Below are 14,497 nucleotides of genomic sequence, written 5' to 3'. Positions count from 1 at the left end.
TGAATAAAAAGCGCTAGTTGCACACCGACTCATCGCCCACAAAACTTACATGTCCGTATGATGATTCATTAGGAAAGCTGGTCGCAGTGGGACAAGGTGGTGAGGGACGATGTGACAGACACCAGACGATTCAGAGCCTGAATGTCCAACGAGACGGAATGTGCGATGGGCCACGTGACCGGGGAGACTGAATGTCTAACGAGAGTGAATGTCCAACGAGTCTGAATGTCCAACCGAGACGGAACGTTCAATTTAGAAGAGAAGAACTTGCCCTAGTTCGAAATTTATCAGTAAACTGATTCATTGCGTTAAGATAGCCTAACGGAAGATCGTATTTTTGTTCCCTTATTAATTTACTGCATTTATCATAATTTCAAGTTTTCTTTGTTTTATCTTGCTTTTCTGTTTTTAGTTTTCATATGTATATTTCATAAGTTTTTTTGTTTTGTTTGATTACATACTTAGTGTGATGTCAGAAATCCGACATCACACCCCCCTCAAGAATTACGAAAGAGGGCGCTCCCTCGTCCACTTTGTGGGGTAATTATGTGCGTTTAGTATAAGCGCCAGTCGTAGCCAAGGCAGAGAGTGTAGAACACTTTTTTTTTTTGTCAGAGGGCGTCACGAGGTACGTGATCTTCGCACGAGGCGGCAGCTGAGCAATAAACCTTCGCATGCTGCATCACGTCTGCCGGAACGAAGCCCTCGCTGTGAAAGTACGAAAAAATGGGAGGACGCTTGAGCTTCGCCTTCAAGAGTAGAACGCGATAGCGAAATCGGGCCCCGTGCGCATCGCCTTCTCACTTGTTAGCCTGGCTTCGGCTCTTGGTGCATGCTTCAGCCGTGCCGCAGGGAAACGAACGACTGTGCGCGTAACATTGGCCGTTTCAAACTATCCTAGAATGCCTAAGGCAAGTACAGTTCTTAAGTGCCCACTACGCCATAAGTCTTCCTTTTGCGAATCAGCGAAGGGCCCACTACGCGTCCGTAAGGCAACACGCGAACCTACGCAACTGCTCACTTTGTTGATGCTTTTGCAACTGATGATGATTAAATATGTCTGAGTGTTTTGTAATGGCTAGGCCTTTTAAAATACCCACTCGTGGCGCGATTCACGTGTTTTGACTCCTGGCGCGATTCTACGCTTCTTCCACGCAATATTACATGCGTTAAGGAGACTCCTTCCACTATACATGACATTCATATAGTGTTTTTTTTTTTTTTTTTTGTGAAGCAGTTTCAAGTAATACCGTGGCTCTTTTGGTAGAACACCTGCTTGCCGCGCAGACGGCCTGGGTTCGATTCTCACTCGAACCGGAGTTTTTTATTATTTCTTTAATTTGCATCTTTCTCGATTTTTCGGTCACGGACAAGATGATTCTTCTCTCGCAACCAACGACGTCGACACCGGAATTTCTGCGAAACGAGCTCTTTAACGCTGTCGCGTTAATAAGGGGCATCGTTCGAGGGGCTCCTGGCTTTCTTCGAAAGTTGTGGGTTTGGATTCCACCGGCGGAAAGGGAGACACTAAAGTTGGCCACAATATTGTGGCTACTTTGCGGCGTTACATGTAATCTGTTACGTACAATTTCGGTTCCTGCGACTGGCGACTCATTTTAATTTTCCGACTGAGACGGAATGTACAACGAGACTGAATGTCCAACGAGACGAAATGTCTACTATTGGAAATTCAGGCCGCAAGCGACACCGGACCATCATCGTGAAAGTGCTCTGTGCCCTCTTGAAGAGAGCGGCCATGTTTGAGGGAGAGTTCCTCCCCCACGTAGCCCTGCTCCCAACTGGGGATTCTTTTCCCGTCTTCAAACCTCCCGCTCGCCCTTCCTTCCCCACTTAGAACGGGCGACACGTGCGACCTTGAGGGTGCAATATGGCGGGCGTTGTCTTTGTCGGCTCTCGGAGAGGAGGAAAACCGACGAGGGAAAGGACGCAAGATCGCATTGGCAGTCTCACCTTGCAGGGACTTACTGTTTTCATTGAAATGTAACCATCATCCTGTTAATTGAAGTTTGCGTTTTTAAATGTTCGGAAGTGTTCGAGCGTTAACTGGATGCATAGCGGACGCTTTGACCCGTTAAATGCGAGCCGCGGGACCAGCGTAGGAACTGAATACAATAAACGAGCTATTGTGCTCATCGTGTGTGGATAGGATCGAAAAATACCGCTCTCGAATTAGTACATTTCTTTGAGTTCGATTTCCGGCCGCATTTCAATCGAGGCGCCACAACACAGGTGTACTTAAATTTAGAATTCACGTTCAGAACTTTAGGTGGGTTCAACAATCATATGGTGGTTCGCCACCCAATAAATCCGTATTACTTCGAGGCTCTTGCATCCGCAACGAGCGATTTGAAATCGGCCGGATGAGAGGAATCGCGGAGCAGGATGAAGCGGCCCTTTTCTGACCGAAGACAAAAAGCGTGCGCAGCCAGCTGCGTGCGCGAGGCTGCTGGCGCGTCTCCTTGGCCCGGGCGCGCGCGGAGGCGGCGTCGGCCCCGACCTCCTCTGCGGGTCGCGCGCAGACGGAGGTCGCCGCCGGGGCCGCCTCCGAGCGCGGCTCCGGATTTTATCGACGAGGCCCGAACTGAACGATGCCGTACGCTGTCGAAACCGTGGAATCGAAGAAATTAAAAATTGTGCCTATCCATTGTATACGTCACACTGTCGACAGATTAACGGTTCGGCGGCCAAATATGCTCCGAGCCTGTTCTCGACAATGCGCGCCGCTCTTTATCGGGCGCTCTCAAGGGCTGTTCATTTGAACGGCACTTATTGAAACGGCTCGCTAATGAAACGTCGCTTTGCTTGCCCTGCTCAGTTCAGTAAAACCCATTGGTCACGTGGCAAACCTGTGTAAACCACTAATGAAGATTCTAATATTTTTCTGACAATGAATGTAAAGTTAAATCAGTTATTTTAGGGAAAATGTGGCTTTACTTCTGCGTTTATTGTTATTTTAGTCTAACATACAGGTCAGTGTCGGATGGTTTTTTCGTTTAGATTCACGCTAAACGGAATAAGCGTGCTGCTTTTTGTCATGTCCGTGGTCCTTCCAGATTCCGATGTCTGTCGTCGGTTGCGAGCCGTTCGCTCTGACATTCGTATTATTTGCAAGGAAGGCGCACATACGGGCGTATCAGTTGGCACGTCTGCGCATGGCACTCATACCAGCTGCGATTGAGTTCGATCGCTGTCCAGCAGGGGTGTTACAGGCACATCTGTCTTCCCGTAGTCGCACTGGCTCTACATCGTTCGGCGTGAATTTTGACCACCTGGTATTGTTTGACGTGCGTTTAACGTGCAGCCAAACAGAAGTACTGGTCGTGCGTCTTCTGCATTCGGCGCCCGTTGAAATGCGGCCGGTAATCGAAGCAGCCGCATTCATCAGATGCAAGAGGCGCTCTTTAATTACCGTGCGAAAGTATCTGACCACCGCCGTAGCGGTACGCAACAGGTTTGGGCTTTGAGGAATCGCACAATCATGCAATGTTCCGAGCACGGCGAACTTGTGCGTGCACTGGCACTGCACAGTCTTCGCGCCTCCTCGGTCGTGTCCCGGGTGATAGCAAAGGACGTGGCATGACACGTGTCTCTGCGTCCACTGCACTTCAGAGAAACACATCGAGCACAAGAGAAGTGCAAGGAACGCTTGACAGGGCAGCGCGATAAGACAAAAAAGGGTGGTGCACCGGCAGGACGGGGGCGAACCATTTCTTTTGAATGGTTGGTATTGCGGCAGGCTGTGTTGGTACGTGCCACTTAAAAACAGCGCGGAGGCTGGACACAAGAGAAGGACTCGAGCGGTGACAAAGCGCGGTCGCGCTCACTTCACTCGCTCTCGTGACGTATCCTGAACGGAGAGAGCATCTATGAAGCTTTCGCTGTCGGCGAGGAGGGAAACAAGTGCGTCGGTGAAGAAGCATTGCTGTAGCTCTTCCTTGAACAGCCCTTTTCCACTATACTGTGAGGATGGAAGAAGCCAGCGAAGCTGTGACTATAGTGCGTCTGGTGTTGCCGCAGTGAATTTATAACATTGTGGACCATATTGAATTAATAAAGGCATCAACGACGGTCTCAAAATGAAATGCTGTAGTACATCAGAAACCCCGTTGTTTCGGGGGTACAAAAAGGGCATGACGTTCGTTTCTTACGCTCTTGTCTTTTGAGGCAAAGTTGTTCACATCGTGGGCGTCGGCAGGATTTTGTCTTGGAGGGGTACAGACCCGTGTTGCATCGCGGTGGGTGATGGGGGGGGGGGGGGGGGGGGGCGCTGGTGTGGCTTGTGCGGCCTGGTGGGAGGGGGGTGGGGCAAGTACCCATTTCGCACCCCCCTACCGAAGCCCATTGTTCACGTACTTCTGCCGTGTCAAAATCATGCACCTTTACTTACTTTTACGCCACGTTCAATTTTTTTTTTTCGACGCGCAACTATATGTGAGTGCACAGGCGTCTGCATTTCGCCCTCATCGAAACGTAACCGCCGTTGTCAGGAAACGAACTCTCGTCCCGGTGCTCAGCAGCGATAGAGTAGCCGCCCGGCGGGTCTGCGGTAAGGGCAGAACTTGTAGAGTTCTGTGAGCCCTATCTATTCCATAATGAACACCTTGGCGCAAATAGTTTCGAGAGTTGTTTGGCATTCCTACAGTGCGGTGCCGAGGCGGATACGGCCGCGTTTCGCAATGCGCCGTGTGCCGGCCGTGCCAGGTCGGCCGGTGGCGTGGGTTGCCTTGCACGCCTCTGCTGCAGTGCCGGCCGGCCTTCCGGGCGCTGCCCCGCTTTGTCCGCTCATTTTTTACGCCTTACTTCGTTTATTTTTTTTGCCTACAGTCCCGCCTGTGACGTAGCAAACCGAGTTGACCTAAAAGTTTGCTCGAGGAGACTCTGCCGAACGCCTTATTGGAAACGCGTTTGCTCTTTTACGTGACGTGGCAGAACGGGAGATAGTGACACGAGCTGCTACGACATAGGCGAGCCGTTAACGGGCCAGCCCTGCGTCCCGCGGAATTGTTCCAGCGAAACGCGGGGGTCCACGCAGGATTATCCAAACGTTCCGTCGAGCGTTTTTTTACTTGCCGTATTCGTGCGCTTGGTGAGCTTTCTTCCGGCGTCGTGAAGGAAGGAGACGGAGGTTGAGACCCGGCGAGAACTTTCCGTCCTCGTCTAGAAACTGCGCAATCTATCCTGCCCTCTGTTAGGCATAAATGTACCGGCTCACTGATTTCGCATTGCCAGCCTCTCGCGTATATGTGCACGCACACTTAGCTGCCTCCAGGACGTCCTTTATTAAAACGGAGGCAGCTCTACCCCTTTCGGCTGTATATAATACCCCTCCCTTTCCACCGCAGCGTCCTCGGCTAATTACAATGTGAAATAAACGGGATTTCATTCATTCATTATTGAGCAAAGTACATCGTTTGGGCTGCTCATTCGTGCCTTGAAAATATAAGCGCTGTTTTTTTTTTTGGTTTTTTTCACCGACTCGTGGTTTAGGCGCATTCACACAGTGGTTGACGCGCAATGGCGAGCTGGAAATATCATTGGAACCAGTGATGCCAGCTGGCTTTGCCGCTAAGCGCGAGCACGTACTACCTTTTCAGTTTCCAGGTCGCGCCTTGGCCGCTTCCTGTGGGTAATGCGAGCGCTGGTCCAGGTATCGCGGACACGCATAGCAGACCGTCTCAGTTGTCGAATGGTTCGTTGGTTTGTGGGTTAACGCATGAGGCTATGAGAGACACCATAGTGGACGGCTCTAAATAATTTCGACCACCCTGGGGTTCTTTAACGTGCACTGGCATTTCGCCTCGATGGAAGGGCGACCGCCGCGGCCATACGCCGCCGTCTTTCGGGTCAGCAGCCGAGCGCCGTAACCACTTCGCCATCGCGGCGGCCCTATTGTCCAATCGTACTTTGTCTGTATGTACACTCATTCATTGGTTTGCTCTCGTAATTTATGCAGTTCACGTGCACCAAAGATATGGTGTACTAGAATGGGGCAGTGTGTCGTCTTTGCAGCAAACCCATATGGTCACTCTTGCGATGACGCCACCAGCCCAGGCAGCACACGACGTCGGGCCGATATTGGTTTTACGGCGGCTGTGCGCGGCCCCACCTCGGGCCAGCATTGCCAGCCTGGCGCCGATATCGGCGGAGCCGTTGACTATTGCCGGCAAAATTGGGCCGATCTTGCCGCCTTTCAGCCGATGTTGGTCTTTCACCGGCAACATTGGGCCGAGTTATCCGGCCTTCTGCCGTCATCCCGCCGATATCGGCTTAGCCGATATCTTTCACCGGCAACACTGGGCCGAGTTTGCCGGCGTTTAGCTGTTCTTCCGCCGATATCGGCTTAGCCGATGGCTTTCACCGGCAACATTGGGCCGAGTTAGCCGCCGTTTTGCCGTACTTTCGCCGACATCGGCCGAGCCGATGGTTTTCACCGGCAACATTGGGCCGTGCATGCCGTCATTCTGCCGTGCTTCAGCTGACATCGGCGGATCCGATGGCTTATCGACGATGTTGGAACTTTCTTGTCTCCCTTCAGACAGTTATACATGCCCTGTTGAGAACGTCCTCCTGCGTCGCGGCGCTTTAAAAGTCCTCGTCACCGACAGAGGTACGGCTTTTACGGCAGAGCTAACGCAAATCATCTTTAAATAGAGCCACACAAGTCACCGACGGACATCACCCGCAGGCGAATGACTTCACCGAGCCGCTAAATGAAACCCTCACCGACATGCTGGCAATGTACTGTACATCGAACACATGACATGAGACGCCATATTATCTTCCGCACATAACCTGAAGTTAACACGGCAGTGTAAGAAACGGCGCACATATGACGCCGTTCAAACTAGTTCACGGACGCCCCCCAACGACGCTGGACGCCGTGTTGCCGGCCGTCAGTGACGAGAATAACCTCGACGTTGCGCTCTACCTTTAGCCCGCTGAAGAAGCCCGGCAGCTCGCCCGCCTAGGATACAATCGTAATGCAATAGAGCGTTAGGCGCTTGAATATTTGTAGCTTAAGCTGTAGAATACCGCTACATGGATTGCTGTACTAGCACAAATAGCAAAGTTCAAATATTGTACCGTGCTAGCGCCACACGTACGACTCGGTGCGCGAAGTATCGCCGACTGAATAGCTTGCATTCTCTTATGAGTTTCTGCTATGACAATGACTAACAACTATCACTAGCACAGTCACTTTTCTACCAAAAAAAGGTGGTCTTTAGAAGAATAACTGACTGAAATTAGATGGCCACTTCGTTGACCAGTTGTTCAACGCTATCAAAAATGTTGAAACGTTATAGCACATACTAATAACTTCATGCGCCAAATTCGAAGTACTTCTGTTTCGTAAATGTTTTTGCCACTGATCGGCCGACTTCACTAATGTATCCAGCATCAAAATTCACCCAAACATTCCCGCACGAATGCTTTTAGCGGAAGAAGTTTTATGTGAATACTAATTCTGCGCATAAATCGAGCCTGTCATCATATTTATAGCGCTATATCCTTTCAGCCGCTGAATGTGTGGCGCCAGCGCTCATATACTACACGGACAGTTTCCGATCTCTGTGTTTACACATATTTACTCACGCGCGTGTTTGGATGAAGCGTAACAAGCGCATTTGCTTCAGGGATGTCACATAATTTATGAAAATAGTAAAAAGCTCAGCAAGGCGTGTTGCTGAGCTAGTTGGTTCATTGCAAGAAATACCGGGCGAAGTGAAGACACGTTTTGTCGTTTGAATGTTTCTAAATCAACTAGCCGGCTGACCATCTTTAACGAACTGGCAAACACGTGTTTGCCAGGTGTTTGTCAGTTCGTATCTGCACTTCGTTGCCGTCCATTTTGTGACATACATATCTTTTTCAACTAAAAATCTCGCTCAACGATTGCTTCCCACGTACTTTCAGAAACAGTCGCATAAAATTATTATTATGGCACGTGAAATACGATGAAAAATGCGGCTACAACGTGGTGTACGCAAAGTTTTGACATGTGGCAACAAGTGATGCATAGAAAATTCGACGAACGCCTTTCTCAAACGGCATGCCCATAGACATGTTGGGGGGATCGCACACCATTGTGGTAGGCTGAGCCGTGCTTTCAAGAAGGGAGAATTCGCTTTTTTTTTTGTCTTCTTCAACCTCTACACCCCCTCCCTCCCTTCCCCTCGTTCAGCGCCATTGTCGCGAAACTCGCTTGACCAGGCAGGGTAGGGTAGCCGTCCAGACGGAGGGACAGTCGTAGCTGCGGGAGCAGGTTTTTTTCACTCCGACCAGCAGAATTCTTCAAGAAGTGCGGTGTGTGGACATGTGTGGTGGAAAGTCAAAATCGTGCACGAGACGGATACGCGGCAGCATTCCGGCATTGTTTTCGGCAGAGATCACCGCAGCGAGAAACCAGTGGCCCCCTGCTTCCATGTTGAACCAGTACTGTTACGTGTCATCAGATTTTTGTTCTTTTCTTATCGCGTATTCTCTATTGACCATCGTGTTTTGTGTATTCTGATATGGTGCGCTTGCATTTTTTATTCGCCCGTGTTTTTAGCGATCCAACGGGCACACGTGAGTGGTTTTTATGCACGATTCCTTTCTGTTACAATCTTACCTTTAGATTAGAAATGCGTGCGTGTCTATCTCGTTTAGATGTAGAGTTCATGGGATCTTGTGGTACCGCTCGCAATGTTTCTCGCGTCGCGCGCAGCAGTTTATCCATCTTTTTGGCCCTTAGGATATCACTGAAAAATTGCAATTCCCGCTTAAAGGATAACGCTAATTTAATTGCCAGTCATGTGTTGCGAATGCCTACCGTTCCTTGGTGAACTTAATAAACGTGGGGGGGGGGGGGGGGGGGGTTGCTCCTCTGCTCGTAGTTAGCTCATGCGTATACACAATCTTCTATTCTAGTTGCCACTCTTAGTCTCGCTTTTTCGGCAAGCCGCCTAACATTATCTTTCTTTTCTTCGGGTCCGTCTTTAATCCTACTTTAATGCTGCGTTCGTTTACACCTTCAGAATTTTTTTCGTGATTCGGCACCGTCGTTACTGAAAAGCGCGATAACGTCCACAAAACGCAAGTAGCTAAGATATTCTTCATTAATCCTTATTTCTATTTTTTCCCGTCCTAGTTCTTTCAATATTTATAGCGAATGTGCCGCGCATAACGTTGAAGAGATTGTAACTCTTCGCGTAGGCGTGCGCACAGTGGGGCAGGGGGGCGGCCGGCCCCCGTAGTCACCTAAGAAGAGGTGGGCGCAAGGTCTGCCAAACACATTGACTTAATAGGGAGGAGGGGGGCACCGCGATGAACCTCCCCCCCACCCCCTCTGAAGGGGAACCCCGCTCACGCCTATGATTTTGCGCCTGATCCCATTCTCGATTAGGATTGTCCTGCTTTTTTGAGGAATACGGTGGCTGTGGGGTTGTTTTAGATGTTGGCTACGGTATCTATAGATGTTTAGATATTCCTTTATGGCATAATTATTCCGGAACTGCTGGCGTGTGTTCATATCTCTGAATAAATTTCTGTTTATCACCTTGCAAATGTGTTGCTCCTTAATTTCTCAGACGCATGCGTAGTTGGTGCAGCAGGCCTTTCATCAATTTAGTTGTGTTAGAGACAATATTGACTTTCGTTCTCGGCCTTGCACGGTTCGACAGAATTGTGGGTCTTAATCGCACACTAAGACATCAGTGGAGCAGTCGTTCTAATTAGGAAGCATTTTTCGAATATGGCACCAACGGCAGTCGATGAATGTCGTTGGGCCGCGAATAGTCTATTTTAGCGCTGCTGACTTACAGTACAGTAACCACAGTAATACCGAACTGCCGTGGTCGGCACGCAACCATTTTACTTTATAACACATGTATCAGCCTGCCTGATCAAGTTACTTTACGCATCGAGCAACTACCGCCGGTGTCTCCATATAAACGTGCCGACCACGACGGTACAGTACTACCGTACTCTGAAGCTCTACTCCGGCGATTTTTCGAGGTCGATGCATCTCAATGAAATTCGCTGGGTACGTTCATTTGCACGTTTCCGTCATTTATGCCAAATTACAGGCTTGAGACATGCACAGATTGTTTGCAAATGAATTTTAAAGATTGTCTGCAAACGCCCTCCTGGCTTCCCACAATTATTGGCAACATTGCGTCTGTGACGTCAATGTTGGGAAGGCGGCGGAAGTGACGCAGCGGAGGGCACCGCTAACTTCGGCGCTTCGGCCGCTACAGCGAGCGTCTGCTGTGCACAAGGCGACAGTCAGCGTTGGTTTGGCCGGCGCTTCGCTGGTCGTCCCGGCTGTCACAGTTTTCATACTCCGCGCCGGCGTGACCGGCATGCCTTGCCCGACTTCCGGTTCGTTCGTAACAACGTCTACGTCATACGTAGACAGTACACTCGGTTGGGTTTCGGTTTCGGTGTTGCGCTTTTTTGCTTATTTAAAATTATTCTCCAATTTGCCGAGTATTTCTGCTATCGGGCCCGTAACAGGAGAGTCTCAGGAACATAAAAGCACCATTACTTTGACATGACCAAAAAATCGCCGGAGTTGGCCTTTAACGCACGATAAGCCACCACTGCTAAAACATAATAACGGGTGTAAACGGTCACGCCGGCGGCTACCCGACGTCGGCGGGGCCGACACCGCGCCAGCATCGGCTAGCATACATAGGCCCAATGACGGCTTGCCATCATCGGCTGAATAACGGCAGGCCCGTCTCGGACCGACGCCGGCTAGCCCACGTCGGCCCGAAGCCGGCAAGCCCGCATCGGCCCAAAGGCGGCTAGCCGACGTCGGGCCGATGCGGGTGAAAGTAGCGCGAGCGTGATTTGCCGACGTGGGGCCAATATTGCTGCCGTCATTTGCCGACGTTGGGCCGAGATCGGTCCAATGGCGGCGTGCTGCCTGGGAGAAGGACGCCACGATCGAGCGGGGTGCCCGGAGCGCGAAATTTCAATGTCCAGTGCGAAACTTTCTGCAGTTACCCAGTAAAATGGTCACATACTACGATTGAAACTAAAATTCTTTGCGAGATTTAAACACTTGAACACATCTCGATGCATTAGTGCAATAAACGATGCTGCTTCTATGTCGTCCGAGCTTGCACACTTCCTATCGCAGAACTGTGTTCCGAATCGTCTGCATACTTACTGTTTTGATTGCAAAAGGCATGAAAAAGCACATGGTTGTTCATTCCGTGCATATGTACGCCTGTTGTTACGAGCGGCGACGTTGGCCGACGCGGACTCGTGGGGTAGCGTGGAGCTGAGCGGCGGGAGTCGTTCCGCAGGCCCAGGGACGTCCAGAACAGCAGGAAGCCGAGGCAGAGAGACCGGCGTTGAGGAAAACTTAACAGAAGTTTTATTTACAACATCATAGAGGACAGGATCGTCAGAGCGACATCTAGTCCGATCGATCCGTCCCGAGCAGACGCTCTGCTGCTCCTTAAATACGCTTCATTCTCAAGATAGGGAAACTCCTTATGCGGCAAATGTCCAATCACAAACGTGCATGCCTTTGAAGCTGCATAACTATAGCTCCTTATGCGGCAAATGTCCAATCACAAAACGTGCATGCCTTTGGAGGGTCCGTCTCTTCGGCACATAGGTCACCGCCCCCAGGATGGCACTCCAGAGACCACTGCCCTTTCACTCTTCACGTCCGACCAGTTCGGAAGGGGGGGGGGGGACAATGCCACCTCGGGGAACTGGTAATCCTTTTACGAACAAAGGCACCAGCCTTAGCGAAAAGCACACTCGATGCAAATACGCGTCCCACGGAGGGGTCCCGCGTGTAGCAGCCAGCTTCCCACCGAAGCGCTCAGTTCAGGGAAAGACAGCAGGTGTAGGTGTCTAATCCGTTCTCCGAACTGGGGGGAGAACGCTTTTTCTGGGAACATAACCTCCAAATAAATGTTCCAGGCTGTAGGTATTGCAACCTATAAGTCGCCAGCTAGATTATAAGCATTACCCACTAATAGATACGAAATTCGCACTTGTTGTGGAGCCAACGTCCCGTAAACTTTAGCTGCACTCAGTGGTGTTACGTATACTTGTGTTGCCGTTATCTTCAGTGGCAACGCCGAACTTGACGAATTAGTCTGACACTAAACATATTGTTGGAAGCTTCAAGGCGCACTACGCTGAAGTCTTTTATATATATATATATATATATATATATATATATATATATATATTATTAGTCACTTGGCGTCATGCCAAGCATGTGATACGATTATCGTGACGCGCATTACCGCAAGAAAAGTGATAATCGCTTCTGCAGTGCCTTTAAAGCGTCCCTCTGCTCATTTCGAGGTACGCGATGCAAAAGCAGTGAAAGCTTCCGCTTGGCAACAAACGTTCTCTGTGACGTGGTCAATTCGCCGCTGTATACGTGCCTAACTTGCTTCACGTGTGTTTGCAGCGAGCATGTGTCCTCCGGCGCAGCTGTTGTGGCCCCTCGGGCAGCCGAGCCGTGGTGGGCGCTGAGCGTGGTCATCGCCGCCGTCGTCACCACGGCTGCCCCCTGCAGGCCCCTGCCGGCCGCAGGCACGGACCGACCGTCGTCGGGGCGCCTTGCCGCTGCTGCCGCCGCGGCCGCCGCCGCTGCCGCCGCCGCTGGTGAGCATTGACTTAATCACCAACTTGCTCGTATAAGAAAGCTTACAGCCGCCATCTTGTGTCCATTTAACGGTGGCAGGAACGCGGCTATCGAAGAGACTGCGCTTTCTCTCGATGAGGTGTTTGCGCTGTCTTTCCCATCTCGCCATGCTTCGCGGAAACGGTTGCTCGAGTGACGTCCAACGGCCGCCGAGTAAACCACCGAGAGGAGCGACGGCAGAGTAAATAAAACGTGTCTCGAGGTTGCCTCGCAGAGCTGCTCAATCGTGATGTGCCGTTCTGTCCTCATCGTGTGCGAACTTGTTTTCTTCGCACCACTTTCACAAGTCGGCCTCGTGAAACACCACTATAGTACGCTTCAGTATGAAAAATGCGGCGTTTCGTGTGGATCAACAACCCGCTCGTGCGGTTGCCAAGAGGGCGCATGTTTGTGCGTGGAGTCCGTGAGGCATTCCTTGCACCCGTCGTACTCGCGTAGTGTGTCGCGCTGCTGAGCTCGAGGGCGCGGGTCCGATTCCCGGCCACGGCGGCCGCATTTCGATGCTCGCGAAATGCATAGAACGCCCGTGCGCTTCAGTGTAAGCGCGCCTCGAATAACCGCAGGTGGTATTTGCCGGATCTGTGAACGCCGAAGCAGCGCTCTGTCAGCTGCATCACGAGGGAATGTTTTCATACGAGCCATGTAATGCACTCCGTTAAGTGGAGTCGTTCGCTTCCGGTGCGAACTACTTAGGCGCTGTGGACGGAAACGGCGACAGCCGAGTGAAACAGGCGCCGGTCTCTCTCCGAATACGCGAGCTGTTCGAAGGGGACCTTGCGACGACCGCAATCTCGAAGGAAGCGTAAGAAAAGATCGGCGGGTGGTTATCGAATTGAATGACCGCGATCCGCGCGATTGGCGCCGTCCGTGGCGACGACGACGTTGTGTGCATATACGCGCTCATTGAGGATCGCCGCGAGGTCGCTGCGGTGCGTGTGACGTTGTTCGATTACCCCGCGTTGTGCATCTCGCAATCAGCGGCGTGCGTGCCGTCGGCCTGGTTCACATTTCGCCCCTCTCGAGGAAGGGAAAGAAAACGGGCTCAAGGTTGGCCCCACGACAGCGGCCTCCTTCTTGTGCGCCGCCTTGCCAACTGCGGCTTACTGCGAGGGTCGCCACACGCTGATCCGGATTGAACCACAGCACAGTGCGGCCGAGTGCTCCATACGTGGCCGATAATATACTCCAGCCGCCGGGTATCGAACTCGTGCCAAGCGACGCCATTGTCACAGAATACGGGGCGGGACTCACTTTTCCGGGGGGGGGGGGGGGGTCAGCACAAAGTTTCCTGGAAACAGGGAAGCGAGTACGCGCATAAGAACTTTGCTCCAGCAGTGACGTCTAGGCCGCAGGAACGCGCCTTGGCTCAGCACTCTAGTATAGGCACGGACGGCTTGTATAGGAGCCGTGCGCAGCCCTATCAGCGCCCCTCGCGGTGGTAGAATTAAAAGCGCCGTTGTCGGACGCCAGCATCTACACCGGAAACGGCGACTCGGTGGAATGCACGCCTGCGGTGCTGCCGGCGAACGTAACCAATCGTAATGCTATACGTGCATGAACTGCCCGTAGGATGCTTCCACAATAGCTGTTTCGAAGAACCAGTGGGGGCGGCAGAGAAAGGCTCTTCTCATTGAGCCAGTTGAATGCTTCATTTAACAGCGTGATTTACGGGCTGCACCCTCACGACTGTCACACCGTCTCTTGAAACTATATCACGAGAACATTATGCCATCAAGATTCTCTCCAACATCTATTCCTGTGACACCTCCGTGGGTTCTGCCTAGACCGCTTGTTAGGCTTCAGATACCT

At 51.4% G+C, this 14,497-nt stretch overlaps 1 protein-coding gene across 1 annotated transcript in view; it reads left to right on the top strand.

Annotated features, from left to right (window-relative positions):
* The window catches only part of LOC119394510 (protein roadkill), a 253,116-nt gene that overhangs the window by 160,932 nt on the left and 77,687 nt on the right, over positions 1-14,497 (top strand). The window contains exon 3 of the mRNA XM_037661823.2: positions 12,452-12,648. The gene's annotated coding sequence lies outside the window, so the exon portion shown is untranslated. The remainder of the gene's footprint in view (positions 1-12,451; positions 12,649-14,497) is intronic.

The sequence above is a fragment of the Rhipicephalus sanguineus genome, chromosome 5 (assembly GCF_013339695.2).
Source record: "Rhipicephalus sanguineus isolate Rsan-2018 chromosome 5, BIME_Rsan_1.4, whole genome shotgun sequence".
Taxonomy (NCBI): domain Eukaryota; kingdom Metazoa; phylum Arthropoda; class Arachnida; order Ixodida; family Ixodidae; genus Rhipicephalus; species Rhipicephalus sanguineus.
The sequence above is the reverse complement of the archived record's forward strand: the minus strand, read 5'-3'. Positions and strand labels throughout refer to the sequence as shown.